Raw genomic sequence first — 15,909 nt, 5'->3', positions numbered from 1 at the left:
AAGAGATGAGGACAGGTAGCAAGTGGCCATCAGGTCACTAACTAAAGAAAGCTTTAGTTAGAGAACTGAGTTGATCACAACATAACTATGCTGTCAGGACTTAGAGCATTATAACATTACAAAAGTAAGCAGAGGCACAGAGATAGAGAAGCAGCTTTCTGATTATCTCTCCACATGTCCTAGAAGCACTTCCATTCTATTCCTGAAGGAGACAGTTAAAAAATGTATGCTGGAAAAATCCATTCGGCGAAAGGTATGCTTTTATCACTGTCTCCCTCTAGAAGGAGAATGGAAGTGCTATGACATCATGTCATAGGTTTGTTTGTGAGGAAATCTCACTCCAATTTCATGTGCAATTGTATCCTCTAGTTCTAATTCTATTTTAAAACACAAACAAAAGAACCCCACTTAGTATGGCTGATTTGAATTTCTCAGTTCTTTTTGATCTTCTTTTCACTTTGAATTGCATATTCCCAAGAAACCCTTCCCACAGTGCCAGTCATGAATCAAACAGTTTGGCACTGGGGTGCTGCCGCTGCCACCGCCACTGCCTCTCACTATTTGTGGAAGCTTCATCTTGCTGCTGTTCCTGATGCTCTTGCTGCCACTTCTCTTCCTCTTCTGTTCTGTTGCCTCTTCTTCAAAGTCACTGCAATGCCACCTCCCATGTAACTATGCTGGCAGACTTATAAGATGTCAGGTTACAGCTTTAAATGGAATTTCTCAAAATAAACATTTTAATCATATTTTAAGATTTAGAATGTGAGCATTCAGAAAACTGGAATATTCAGAAAGTGTGAAAGACATTGGCTATGTTCCCATCCACACATTCATCCAGGTAGGGCAAATCAGCTCAGTTGACTTCATCACTCACAAAAATCAAATTCTCCAAGCAACAGTATATTTGCAGGATACCTACTAGGTCTATCCTTATGGCAGGAACCTTGCAGTCATGTTACGCTTCACGTTTTCTCCAAATCTAACTGTTCTGCTCCAAAATCCAAGGAGGCCTTTCTCAATCTTTATATAAATAATTCCTTCACACAGTCAATGTTATTAGTCATAGTGTGCAATTGGTTCTCTATAGGAATAGCAAAGAGGCCCACTGGCGGTGTGAAATGACGGATCTCTTGTGTGGATGTATCTACAGCTCTGAATCCCAACAGCCTTCTAGCTGGAGGCATGAGAGAATTTTAGTCAGTAAGATGGGAGCAGGAATAGTGATACTGAAGGAATCTGTAAATCATGTGGCTCATATGTGATGAAATCAGAGGAAGTTCACAATAATTTTAAGAAGATAAAGGTAAAATATTTACAAAAGTTTAAAAAATTAAATTACAATATTATTAATACATGGTTTAAACAGTTTAAAACATTTAAAATATAATAATCAATAAACAGATTAAAATGCAGCACACCTCTTCACATATACAACAGTTTCATTAAATTTCAAAGCTAAACCTGAATAAAAAAAAAAATTCACCTGCTGACAGAAAAAAAGCAGAGCAAGAGCCAACTGAACTCCTGTGGAAGTGAGTTCCACTGTCTGGAAAAAGCCACAGAGAAGGCTCTCTCCTGTGTCCTCACCAAACACATCTGATAATGTGGTGGGACTGAGAGAAAGACCTCTCCTGCAAATTTTAAAACTTGGATTGCTTGTATAAGGAGACGCGGTCTTTCAGATAGAGTGGACCCAAGCCACATAGGGCTCTAAAGTCAAAATCAGCACTTTGAATTCTTCACAGAAATGGGCCAGTAAAGCTTTCTCAGGGGAACCACATGACTCAGCCCCAGTCAACTGCCTGGCCACAGAATTTTGGACCCACTGAAGTTTCTGAACAGTTTCCAAAGGCAGCCTGACGTACAGCATATTACAACAGTCCAAACAGGATATAAAATCATGGTGTGTCACCACAGTCAGGTCTGACTTCTCAAAATGAGCACAGCTGGTGTACTAGTTTCAACTGTGCCAAACACTCTTCTGGCCACTACTGAAACCTGACATCCAGGACAGTTCCAAGTCCAGTAGTATGCCTAGCCTGCAAACCTGGAATCGAATGGAAAGAAGAGATAGATAAAGGTATATAGGTTACACAAGCAGACTACATATAGATAAAGGTATATAGGTTACACAAGCAGACTACATATTTTAGCAACACAATGAGTTAACTTTAACTGTGTGAAAGTGCAAACTGTCATTATAGTACCAGCTCCAGACTACCATGAGGGATTAAGATGCTTGGCATAGGAAGTTGAAAGACCTAGATGGACAGATTGTCATTGATTTCTTCTCCCATTTGAAGGCCACATTCCAGGAAGAAAGAGAATAGCAGAGGTAAACAACTGGCTTAACAAATGGTGCTGCCAAGAACAATTTGGCTTCTTGGACCATGGCCTGAGCTTTTAGGTGGATGGATCCTATCCTCTGGGTTATTAGCTACTTTTCCTAATTTGTGTCATCTGCAAATTTGATAAGGTGATATGCTTATTTCCCATGCTCTTCTATGAAACGCTAATGAAAATTGGAAGAGAAGAAGAAGTAGTTAAAGACATCATGATTAAATATGCAATCAATGTATGCCATTCTACTCAAATGAAATAGTGGGGAGGAGAGAGTATGAAATAAAGGGTTGAAACATATAGCTTCCCAGAACCTTAAAGAAAACTGGTATAAAATGTATTGCAGATGACACCTAACCCTTGACAAATTAGCAAGAATATATAAAAATCTAGATAACAAATGTTGGAAGTGCGCTGAATCACCTGTTACTTATTACCACTGTTGGTGGGTTTGCAAATTTGCTAAAAACTTGGGAAATGATTATTGAAATAATTAATGAAATATTATATATAAAAATAGAACTAAAACTTAAACATTATCTCTTAGGAATGTTAGAAGCCAAATTAGAGAATAAATTTGGGGAAATTTTATTCTACCTAACAAGGATGGCTATGATCACCTTTGCCCAAATGTGGGAAAAGGAAGACATACCTCAGAAAGAGGATTGGTTGTTAAAACTATATGACATGTATTGAAACAGAGAAATTAACACAGTACTTGAGAGACAATACACTAGATAAAGTTAATAAAGTTTGGGGTAAGTTATTGAATTTCTGGGGGGAAAAAACCAATGGGGAGAAAAAGCAGTTACAAGTCTGATGTAAACTTTAGATATAAGACATGATAGAGAGAGAACTTAAAAATTGAACTATTGGGGGGCTTAATGGGAATATAGGAACTGTTAAGAAATAGTAGGATAGAACAGTAATAGTGAATATGGATACAAACAAAATCCATTAGCGATTCCTTCATTGGCCAACTGAAATGCAGAATATATTTGTTGCAAGCTTTTGAAGCCCCATGGGCTTCTTCATCAAGCAATATGTTACAAACCAAAAAGGAGGGGGGAAACACAATTGGAGATGTTAGTCAGATGCCTGTCTGTTGTTTCAGTCCTTAGAATCATAGAATCATAAAGTTGGAAGAGACCACAAGGGACATCCAGTCCAACCCCCTGCTATGCAGGACCTCACAATCAAAGCATTTCTGACAGATGGCCATCCAACCTCTGTTTAAAGACCTCCAAGGATGGAGACTCCACTACACTCTGTGGGAGTGTGTTCCACTGTCAAACAGCCCTTACTATCAGGAAGTTCCTCCTAATGTTGAGGTGGAATCTCTTTTAATGCAGTTTGCATCCATTGCTCCAGGTCCTAGTCTCTGGAGCAGCAGAAAACAAGCTTGCTCCCTCCTCAATATGACATCCCTTCAAATATTTAAACAGGGCTATCATTTCATCTCTTAACCTTCTCGTCTCTAGACTTAACATCCCCAGCTGCCTGAGGCGTTCCTCATAGGGCATGGTTTCCAGTCCCTTCACCATTTGGTCGCCCTCCTTTGGACACGCTCCAGTTTCTCAACATCCATTTTGAATTGTGGTGCCCAGAAATGGACACAGTATTCCAGGTAGGGCCTGACCAAAGCAGAATAGAGTGGCCATATTACTTCCCTTGATATAGACACTATACTTTTATTGATGCAGACTAAAATTGCATTGGCCTTTTTAGCTGCTGCATCGCACTGTTGACTCATATTCAGCTTGTGGTCTACTTGGGCTCCCTAGTAAAGTTGTTGTGATGGAGAGGATATCTTTTGCAGGGTACATGGGATAGGTTTAGGAAGGAAAAGAAAGTCAATAAGTATAACAAAGATAAGACTGTATCAATAGTGAGCTAGTTCGATAGGAGAAGATGGAGAGGGTATTTTTTAAGAAGATTGAAATAAAAGAATGGATGATAATGAATAGGGAGAAGCAAATGGAATTTAAATAGTTAAGAATGGGGGAAATAAGAGGGTAAGGTATATAGGTGAGGGTAAGGGTAAGTAGGAATGGAAGGTATGTGTTGGTGGCAGGGGGAGAAGAAAGAGTTGAAATGAGAGAATGGAAGATTGGGAAGATCTAAGAGAAGTTGAGAGATGAAGAGGAGACATGTGAAGATAAGGGAAAGGAAATAAGAATAACAGTGGTAAAGGAAGGAAGAGTGAATGGAAGAGGTTTGATAAAGAAAAAAATGCAAGTTTTTTGAAGTTAGATTTTTTAAAAATATACTAGTGAATGTTTGAATGTAAATGGTTGTACAGTGTGTGTTTATTGAAATAAAATATATATTTTTAAAGAAGATATAGGTAGCCACCTTGTTATGCTCAGCCTGAAAACAGATACATAGAAAGGCATGCAGAGATTAGTGAGATGGGCAAAACTACAAGACCTAACTGAAAAACTAAATAGATAACAAACACCAGAGTTTAGACGATGCCTGGTACAGCTTGGATGCTTTCCAGAGTTGTATAAAGTTCCTGAACAGCAGATGATTGATTGAAACCCTAAACCCTAAACCACACTTCTCTGCCTAAAGGCCCTGCAATTTCTGAGTTGCTATGCAGTGCAGGATCAATATGGGATAGAGATACATGACATGTTTAGTATGCATGCTCATGAAATGTGACCTGCTAATTAGTGACACTACAGCTATGCACAGATAGGATGCTGTATGGATGTCATATGGAAAAGTGTGTGTGTGTGTGTGTGTGAATGTTTGTTTGTTTGTTTACTTTGTGTTAGTCTTTTGGGTCATGATACCTATTCACTGCAGTAAATAAAACTACAAATTCTCCTCCCCCCCCCCCCCTGTGTAGATATTAGATTAATCACACCATGGCAACAAAGTCATATGGATATCAGAAGATAAGGGCCAGGACATTTCTTCATCATACCTCATAATAGTAATATTTTGGTTAGCTGTGATTAAACAAGCGGCAACATGTTCTGTTTCATATCCTTCATTCCAATGGATGTTGCAGTCTTTTAAATTAATCTGAAACATGCTTAATTTTATTACTTTCAACATTGTCTTTTAGTGCTGCATATTAACACCACAGAACTGGCTGAAGGACTATTCCTTTCCTTTTAAAAAATTCTTCAATTTTGCATTACTTTACTTTGAAGTGAGTTCAGAACAGTATCCCCTTAAGATTTGCCATCCACCAAGCCAGCCTCTGCTACCCATGAAATCTCCCTCCTTCTCAAAAATGAGGAAAACAATTAGGATTGCCCATAGCAACCCATCCCTTAAAAACTGTTTCTCCACGGTTACAATGATAGAAAGATATTTTCACTTTTATATCTTCAGCCTGCAATTTATCTTGTCACAGTAAGATAGATGTCTTCTACAATGACCACAGTAGTTTAAAAACATCAATGAAATTAGAGAAGGGAAAATATGGTGGTTTCAACTTTCCTCCCATTCAGATTTTTCAGTTAATGCAAATTCTGATAAAAACTGAGAAACAATATTATCTCCTTAATAGCCTAAAATACAGTTACAGTACTTTGATGAATATAAAAAGCAATAGTTGTGTATGCACTGATGTTTATAGCCTCTGAATTAGACAATTCACTATATTTTTAATGAAAACATTTTAAGTTTATTTTAGCCAAGACAGCTAGAATAGCATAATAATAATAATAATAATAATAATAATAATAATAATAATAATAATATAGAATCATAAAGCTGGAAGGGACTGGAAAGACCAACTAGTCCACTCCATGCCATACAAGAATAAACAATTATAGCACTCTTGAAGATGCCTGTCTAATCTCTGTTTAAAATATCTGAAGGAGGAGAATCCACCACCCTTCAAGGCAGTCTGTGAAAGTGTTGAACAGCTTCTATCATCAAGAAATTCTTTTTAACATTTATGTGGAATATTTGTTTTTGTTTTTGTTTTGTTTTGTTTGGAATTTAAAGAAAAGAGGTTCATTCTGCATTGGTCCATTCTGGAAAAAAAGTCTCTTCCCTCTTTGATATGACATCCCTTCAAATATTTAAACACGACGATCATGTCCCCCCTTAACCTTCTTTTCATCAAACTAAACATTCCCAGCTCCCTAAGTCTCTCTTCATAGGGTAGAACTTTCACCATTTTGGTTGCCCTTCTCTGGATATGCTCCAGCTTGTAAACATTCTTTTTGAATTTGAATTTGGTTGAACTGGATGGCCCTTGTGGTCACTCAGAACTGGGTATAATATTCCAGGTGAGGCCTGACAAAAGCAGAAGTGGTACTATCACTTCTCTTGATCTAGACACTATACTCTTGTTGATGCAAACAAGAATTGCATTGGCTTTCTTGGCTGCCACATCACACTACTGACTCATGTCCAGCTTGTGGTGTACTAAGGCTCCTAGAAATGTAAATGCATGCTTTTTAGTCATGCTCAAAATGGAGGATTGTTTAGAATACCTCCTGGAGAGAAGGTTGGAATGGAGGACATGTCCTGGAAGAGGAGGAGGTCTGCCCTGCCCTGAGGTGAATCTACCATAGGGTTTTCTTGGCAATATGAGTTCAGAGAAGCTTTTCCTTGGTCTTCCTCTGAGGCTGAGAGAGTGTGGCTTCTCCACTCTTGGTGGTTGTGCGTACTATGTGTCTTTTCTTTCTTGCCCTGGAGTCATTCTCATCCTTTTTTCATAGGCTGCATCTACACTGCAGAAGTCTCTCTCTCTCTCTGGCTTTTCTTTGCGAACGAAGATTCAGGAAGGACTCATCCCGCGCTTTCTACAAGCGTGTTGATGACTAAAAAGGCTGATCCAAGATAAACAAGTCTGGTTACAGAAAGCACAGCAGAATGTCTCCTTGGGTGATGTTTCCAAGTTGTGGTTCTTTCTGCATTGTTGTTTCTCTTCAAGACTCATTCGGCGTGAGTTTTCGAAAAAGGCTGCAGCATCGTAGATAGTGCGTCTCCATGCCTCCTGATGCGAGGCCAGGGCGGACCATTGTTGATGAACGATTTGGCCAAGCCTGAGATGTTGTTTCAGGGAGTCCTTGTATCTCTTCTTTGGGGCACCCCTCTTACGCTGACCCGTGGCGAGTTCACCATAGAATACTATTTTTGGGAGGCAATGGTCCTCCATCCTAGAAATGTGTCCTGCCCAACGCAGCTGCATTCTCAATAGCATGGCCTCAATGCTGGTGATCCCTGCTTGCTCAAGGACAGCAACATTTGTCACATACTTAGTCCAGTGTATATTTAGAAATGTGCGTAAACAGCGCTGATGAAAGCGTCCGAGGAGTCGTAGGTGTTGGCGATAGGTGACCCATGTTTCAGACCCATAAAGGAGAATAGACAAGTAATGCAATTTGATACCACTTTAACTGCCCTGGCTCCATGCTATAGAATCCTGGGATTTGGATTTTTGGAAGAGAATTCACCTTCTCAGTCAGAGAGTAGTGGAGCCACAACAAACTACAAATCCCAGGGCTCCATAACGTGGAACCAGCAAGATGACCAGATGTCCTCTTTTTCTGGGGTATATCTTACATTTCAGTCTTCTGTTCAGGAGGAATTCCAAAAATGTCCTCCCTTTTGAGCATCACTAAGAAGCATGAAATTATATTTATATGAGGGGTTTCAGCTTTTACTTGGTCATGTCCTCCATTTTCCTTGAAAGTCCTACATTTTTCAGTGCCTTGTCCTCCTTTGTGGTTAGGACAGCTCTTCACCGTGGGAGCCAAAGTGGTGTCAAACTACAGACCTGGTCCTCTCACTTGGTGACTCTACTGGTTTTCTTCTCTTTCTTGTGACACCCTTTTCTGCCCCTTGGGTGAAATTTTTAGTTTTTAGGGGTCATAGATGGACCACTACTACTCCATAAATTTATGGGGTGGGATCCAGATTTTTCCACATCATTAGAATGAATAACGCTTCCAGGTTGCAAAAGGAATATGTATGCATTAGTCTCCATTTCAAATATCACAGCAATAAAAAAAGTCTTTAACTTGTAAAAACCTAATTGGCTTTTTGACTAATTTTCAATACTCTGAGGAGAGATTGGAACCTAAGTTTTATGTCATGTTTAGCTTTAACAAATGAAACAGCGGAGATCAAGGGGTGAAAATAATTATGAGAGGTGACCGGGTGCCAAAATATTTCTCGCCTAGGGTGGCAAAATACCTAGAGCCAGCCCTGGTGACCTCTGGACTGGACTCTGGACTATTCCTTTGTATATTCCCCTGCTGTGCTGCCCTCTGTAGAGGTAAGCAGGACAGTCTAGTAGAACCAAAAAGGATACACCCCTCATGTCCAGTTCCCTGTGGAAGACATCCACCAAGGCAACCATGGCTGTCTGTTCCGTAGCCAGGTCTGAAACCAGATTGAAATGTATCTAGAATAAATGATCAATCTAAATGAATTTAAGTATACAAGCCCAGGTGAACTACACTCAAGAATATCAAAGTGTTATCGAGTTTGGATTTATATAAATTTTGGGTGCCAAGCAATCAAAAATCATGACCCCTGACCGACCCCATTGCCAGCCTAAATATTTTATATTTTAATTGCAACTCATTGGCATTGGAGTCTCTTTTTCTTGGGGTTGGACTAGATGACCTCTGGTATACACATAGGGACCTGATCTGCTGCATGCGTTGTTAGGACACTCCTCTCGTAAATTTGAGCTATTTAATTCCCATAGTTCGATCCTTTCTAACAAAAGGCCTTTCCATCAATCTCTGTCACTGAGGTCAATGTTCTGGGGATACAACTTTCTAAAGATAACTTCACTGCTAGCTCATTCTGAGGGTAAGTTTCTGACTCACTTCCTCTAGGCAAGAAACCCCCAAAAGTCCTTTCTGAAAAAAGCGAAAAATGTAAAGAAGAACCTGTAAAGACAAAGTCAATGGTGACAGAGCTCCAAGTTAGATGACATTCTTTGAGGCAGTTATTGTCAGGAATGCTGTATGTCAACTATCCCCTAGACAATAAAACCACTCCTAGACTATGTCTAACAGGATAGTTTATTGAAAGGAAAAGGGAAACAGAATATAGCAGGCACTGTGGCTCTTTTGATGGGTCTAAAGTTACAGTTCAAACCATAAGCATTTATACAGTTCATTTAGGTTCCCACTTCCAAATTCAAAACAGCCACTATTGGTCACTATTTCAAATGTTCCTGCTCACTCAATTTCCTCACCAAAATGTTGTTGACAATAGTATTCTAAAACATCAAATTATTTCACACGGGAGAACCGTGTTGTTCCCATATTTCCTTCTCCACTGAGGCTAGATGGCCTTCAAATATTTGGAACCATAAGCATGTCTCAGTTCTCTATACCTGCCTGTATTATAAATAATCTCACCAGTTCACTAACTCACACTTTTATCCCATGGTTTACACTTATAAAATCTTAAATCACTAAATCAATTAAACATACACAGTCATCCGTTTATGAAATATGACAGTCCAGCATTAATCCTCTTAATAAACTTCATCAAACAATTAATCCCCTTCATTAATCCATCCTGGAATCATGTAGGTTCATCATACATCACTATCAGCACAATTGGCTTCTCTTAATTCATTCAATTATACATTCTATCCATTTGTTCAAATGGCACATATAATACAGGCTTATTCTAGTGCATGGTCATCAATGGCTTTATGACAATCAAACAAAACAAATAACATTCCTATATCATTTCTAGAATACCTAAGTTCAAATAAAACTAATTGAAAGCACATCATGTCAGCAGAATCCATAGCAGTCATACAAATATCTCAACAAATTAATCCTAAACTTAACAAACTATCTGACAACTATATTCTACCACTCTATCCATAAAACTATTAATAAACTCTTTTTATAATCCATCACTCATGGCTTGGCATAAAACAGTCCTGACCAGGCCAGTTGTCCCAGAGCTGTTCTAAAGCCAACCATATCCAACATTCCCTTTGAATCCTCCATTCAGCCTGTGTCTGCAATGCCCACTAGTACAATCACAGTACAGTGTAAGCAAAACTTAATCAAATTAAATCTAAACATAACCCAGGGTGCTGGAACCCCAAACATGACAGGAAAACTTATCCGATTTATTCCTGATAGTTGTGGAACAAAGGAGAAGCCATTGGTGATAAAGTGGGAAGAGGCTGTCATGTATTTGAGATGGAGAGCCTCTGAGGGCATGAACATTTGGTCACTCAGATGTCATCGGACAGGGAGTTAAAGGGGTCATACAGACCAGCAGCTTGGAGTGGCTTCTGACCACTCTAATGATGGTCATCCCCTGATCAGCATGGGACCATTGTGACCACATGAGCCTGGTCCTAATCTGGGCCACCATGGTCTCCAATCCAGCTGCTGGCAGGACTGGCTTTTAGCTGACCCTTTCTTGCCATCTCTTCCAGATTTGAATGCTCTTTGCATGCTCCCCACACAGCTTCCAGTGCTTTTGGGGCATGTGTCATGTGCATGCCCTGCCCCTTGCCAGAAGCCATTTTTTCCTGCCCATCTGTTTTGGGCCAAAGTCGATGTTTTGAAATATCGCCAGACTATTTCTTCATCTGCCTGGATTTAAACCTCTGGCCCGAAGAAAGAGACTTTTGAGGAAGGGAGGGACCTTGCTGATAGCTGCAGCAATATCTACCTGGACTTTAGGTTCTTTTGAAAGGCTCATTGTACTTATACCAGCTTGACATGTACCTCTTAGTAGATTGTATCGAGGAATTGAATACATACTTCACAGTCGAAGAAGTGCTCTAACCTGGAGTCAGTCTCCAAAATAAAGAAGTCAGCATCATCAAAAGGTAAGCCCATCAAAAAGTACAAGCTTGCTGTAATAGACTTGAAGAGCAGAGTCAGGCATGTCAGCAGAGAGCCACCCCCCCTCCAGCCATTACCTTTCCACCACTGTATGATACAAAGTCATAATTTGGTGCCCTGCTATCTTGTGGACTTCTGATTGCAATTTATTTAGGAAGGGTGTCATTTTCTCTTATAAAAGTTGGTTGTATGCTCTAATACAAACAAGATAATTTGAAATTTTTGAATTCAGGGTGGCTGAAGACCGAAAATTTCTCTCTGTTGAATCATGCTTCTTGCCTTCCTTGTTTGCAGGTTTACAATGCAGTGTCAGGAATGTTTTGACTGGATAGCAGTGACAGTGACATTGACCTTCAGCTTTGGAAAAACTTAATATGATTAATATGATTACAGCAGGGCATCTCCAACAGATGGCCATCCAGCCTCTCTTTAAAGACCTCCAAGGAAGGAGATAGGGAGTCAGAATCTGCCATATCTTGTCATGTTTATTGTTATTTAGCATATAAGCATGTTTTACTGGGTGCTATAATGCAGAAGAATTATATAATGTTAGAGTATATTGGTATCTGATGACAATGATGGGGGGCAGAGTACTAGTGGAAATAATTGGTGGTGGTTCAGAGAAATGCTTGTTGCCTGGCGCAGTAATATGCAGATGTGTGGTGGAGGAACTTTCTCAGAGTCCTCTGGTGGGAACAGAAAGTAGAGATAGGAACAAGACAGTTTTGGGGGGCTGGGTGAATGAGACTGAATGGATTGGTATGTTTTAATTAGTAAACAAATTAAGATGAAGCCTGCAAAATTTTGGGGCAGGACATTGGTAATGTTCTGCCAGTATTTGCATAATGGCACTTCTATCTGCAGATGTCTTCCTGCTAACACCTATGTTTTTTCTGGAATAAAGTTTTACTGCTTGCAATACAGAAGATTGTTTACTGAACTCCTGGAAGAAAACTCAGTTCTTGACAGAAATGGATTCAAGATACTGGACAGGAGATTCTAACTAAACATTAGGAAGAATTTTCTGACAGGAAGAGTTGTATAACATTGGAACACGCTGCCTCAGGGAGTGGTGGAGTCTCCTTCTTTGGAGGTTTTCAAACAGAAGCTGTATGCCTATCTTTCAGAGTGTTTTGATTGTGTATTATTGCAGGGGCTTGGGCTAGATCAGGGGTAGGCAACCTGCGGCCCACGGGCCGGATGCGGCCCGGCGAGGCCTTGGGACCGGCCCCAGCCCAGTCCTGCCGCCGATTGCCGCCGGGGCCTTTGGGGGGCAATTGTCTATAGAAACCTCAGAAACATGCATTTATATTAACATTTTTTTAAAAATCAGCAATTTTTTGCGTGTGTCCTCCATTTTTTTTTAAAAAAAAGTATCTTCCATTTGAAAATTTTGTCCTACATTTGTCCTGGTTTATTTATATATTTATTTTTTTTTAAAAAAAAATTTAATTATTTATTTTTTGGCTTCGGCCCTCCAGTTGTCTGAGGGACAGCAACCCGGCCCCCAGCTCAAAAAGATTGCCTACCCCTGGGCTAGATGGCCCTTCCAATTCTATTATTCTATGAAGTTTCCAGTTATCAACATGATAGAGAATTTCCAATACAATTTCCTTACAGGAACAATAATCAAATTTGAGCCAGAATCCATAGCCGAGGTAATCAAAGTTGTCAAGGCATGGATGGCCCAAGCTACAGTAGCAGTCCTTTCTGAAACTGTGATCATCTAAGTTGAGGGGGGAGAATTGTGTTTGCTCTGCATGGCAACCTCTTGATTGGGGAGAGTATGGGACAAAAATGGTTGATCAGAAGTCAAAGTGACGTCATGGGATGCCTGGTCATCCATCCTTTCATGGCAATGATAATGATGGTTTGTGCTGCACAATACCCAGTGTGGTATTGTCTGCATTCTGAGCAATAAGAAGGATAGGCCTCATTCCTATAGTGGCATTCCTATATATTCTTGTCAATTGTGCTCGTGAAAGATAGAGGACTACAGAGGAACAGGAAGATAGTAAAAGTGAATGACTTGTTGTATGATATAGGCAGGAGAGGTTTGGATTCTGGGACCATGGTCTTCGCTTCTTAGGCTCCATTCAGACTCACCTATTTGTGCTGGATGGAACTGGGCAGAATCGCCCCCTCCCCCCCCCCCCCAAATCCCTTCGGAAGCAAGTGCCCACTAAAAATGTACCTCAATCAGGGTAATTAAACCCTGAATGCCCTCGCAGCTCTTCTGGAGAGTTCACATTTGCAGGTACCGGTTTAAAATGAAACCGCTTTCATCAGGGTGACGTTTCCTACAGCCATTGGGCAATCAGATGTGTGCTTCCCCCTCCTTTTTTTTTTTTTAAAAGGCAGGACTGTGCACATATTTTGTCAAATTTAAAAACCTCCAGGTGTGTGTGTGTGTTGTGTGTGTATTTGCGTCACTACAGATTATGGATCTGCAAAATGCAGTCTAATGCCATTTCTGCATCTTCCCTCCTTGCCGCCCCAGAATGCCTCATACACATACAATAATAATATTATTAATAATAATTAATTCCTCATCCCAAATGCCATCTCTGCATCCTTTGCTTTCCCTCAGATTGCCACCCCAGAATACACATATATTGCAAAAGCATTCTGTATCAATTTGCCAAATTGAAAGAGAAACATTTGTAACATTTGCACTGTAGCATTCACATATAAAAAATAATTTAGAAAAAAAGCCTTTTGCAAAGTGCCGTGCTGGGAGCAAGGAAATGAAAGGGAAAGTAGCACAAGCAGACACACATTCTATCTATATGTGTATCTACCTGTAACAAAAAGCATGCACATAGTCTGTCAAAAATAAAATTTAAAAATAAAGAGGGAAAGCTGCCTGAGAGAGCAGAGACTTGCTCCGTTCCCTGCCCTCCCTCTGACCTGCCCTGAATTTACCCTTTCTCCGGCTCCTTCCTCCTCTTCCTCCAGCTCCCCTGTTACCCTGATTCTGCCCTTGGCACCCCTGGCTCCATCCATCACCCCTTTGGCACCCATCCTCCACTTCCTTCCTTCCTTCTCCTCCTCCTCCTCCGTCACCCGAATCTGCCCTCCAGGGCACCCTTCTTTCCCCCGGCTTCATCCTCCTCCTCCTCCTCCTCCTCCTCCTCCTCCATCACCCCGATGAAGGGGAGGCATTTTCTGCCCTCTGCCCTCCCTCTGACCTAAATTCCTCCCCTGAACTTAACCTGATCATGAGCGGGGACAAGTTCATATTCGCCGGACCTGGGTTTTTTTAAAAAAAAGATCCAGCTTTTACTCTGCTTCCAAATGACCCATGCTAAGGGGCATTTGCCTCTCAACAGGTGTGCAAGCCTCGGATTTGCTTGTGGGAGACTCAGGGCAAATATGAACTTCCCGTGGTTAATCTGGGTTCTGATCCGGGGTAAAAGGTAGTCTGAATGGCCCCTTAGACAGAGTACAGTTGTTTTTGTTAGTAGCATGGCAAGTCTGATCAAGAGGGCTTTAAGCTATTTTTTTTTTTTCCGGGGATGGAGACTATAGCTCAAACAGGCTAAAGGTAAGCCCTAAAAACAAGGATGTGTATACACGAGAAGCTGAGGTAGAGGTGTCTGTACACCAGTTCACAGAGTTTGGGAGCTTGAAAACCCAGGGCAGGAAGGCAAATATGACTTTATACATATAATGCAGACCTGGTTGAATTACTTTCATGATTGGAATATAACAATTGAAGGATATAATATGTTAAAAAAGAATAGATGTGGCAGAAGGGGAAGAGGAGTAGCATTATATGTCCAAGATTAATTCACTTGTACAGAAATCTATGAGAATGGGACAGTGTGGACCATTTGAGAGTATTTCAGTAGAAATAAATAGAGAAATAAATAAAAGCACCAGGGCAGGACTACCCAGTCAAGAGGAGGTGGTGGATTATGTTTTTCAAAAACAGATCTCAGAAACCTCCATGATAAAAGAATTAATACTGAAGAGACACTTCAGTTACCCTGATATCTAAATCTACTAATCATAGGTCCTTCAATAAATTCCTGACATGCTTTGTATATAATTTCCTATTTCAAAAGGCAGAAGAACATGGAAATCAGCAATTCTGGGCTTGATTCTAACCTATAGAAAGGTGTTTGGTCACTGGAATCAAAGCTGTGACAATATCATGCTAGTATTCACAATTGTGGATGAGAACAAAGAAGAGTATATCCAAATACAGATCTTGGATTTCAGGAACACTGACTTTAACCAGTTCAGGGAAATACTAGATGGAATCTCATGGCAAGAGATGCTAAAGAGATGCTAAAGAAATGGCACTATAGCCACTGGTGAAAGTGGGGTGTTGCTGCCACTCAACAGCCCCTTCTGGGTCTGGAAAGGCTGCTAGGTATTTCCAGACTGGAAATGATGAATATACATCTCCAGCCACAAAAAGAGAGTCACAAAAGATTGCAACAAATAAAGGACCACAGCACTAACATCCCACACAAACAAAATTATGCTCAAAATTCTGCACCATAGATACCAGCCATACATGGAGACAGAACCCCTAAAAGTCCAAGTGGGGTTCAGGAAAGGAAGAGGCACTAGGGACCACATAGGAAACATACAATAGATAATGGACTGCATCAGGGATTTCCAAAAGAAAACCAGCAAAGCCTTTGCATAGATCATGAAAGGATATGGAATACCCTTAAAGACATGGGAATGCCAAAATGGTGGGAATACTATGGATGTCGTTTATCTGGATTTC

Source organism: Sceloporus occidentalis, unplaced genomic scaffold, assembly GCF_023333645.1.
Source record: "Sceloporus occidentalis isolate IW3139 unplaced genomic scaffold, rSceOcc1.0.p SCAF_4, whole genome shotgun sequence".
In the NCBI taxonomy this organism is placed as follows: Eukaryota; Metazoa; Chordata; class Lepidosauria; order Squamata; family Phrynosomatidae; genus Sceloporus; species Sceloporus occidentalis.
The sequence above is the reverse complement of the archived record's forward strand: the minus strand, read 5'-3'. Positions refer to the sequence as shown.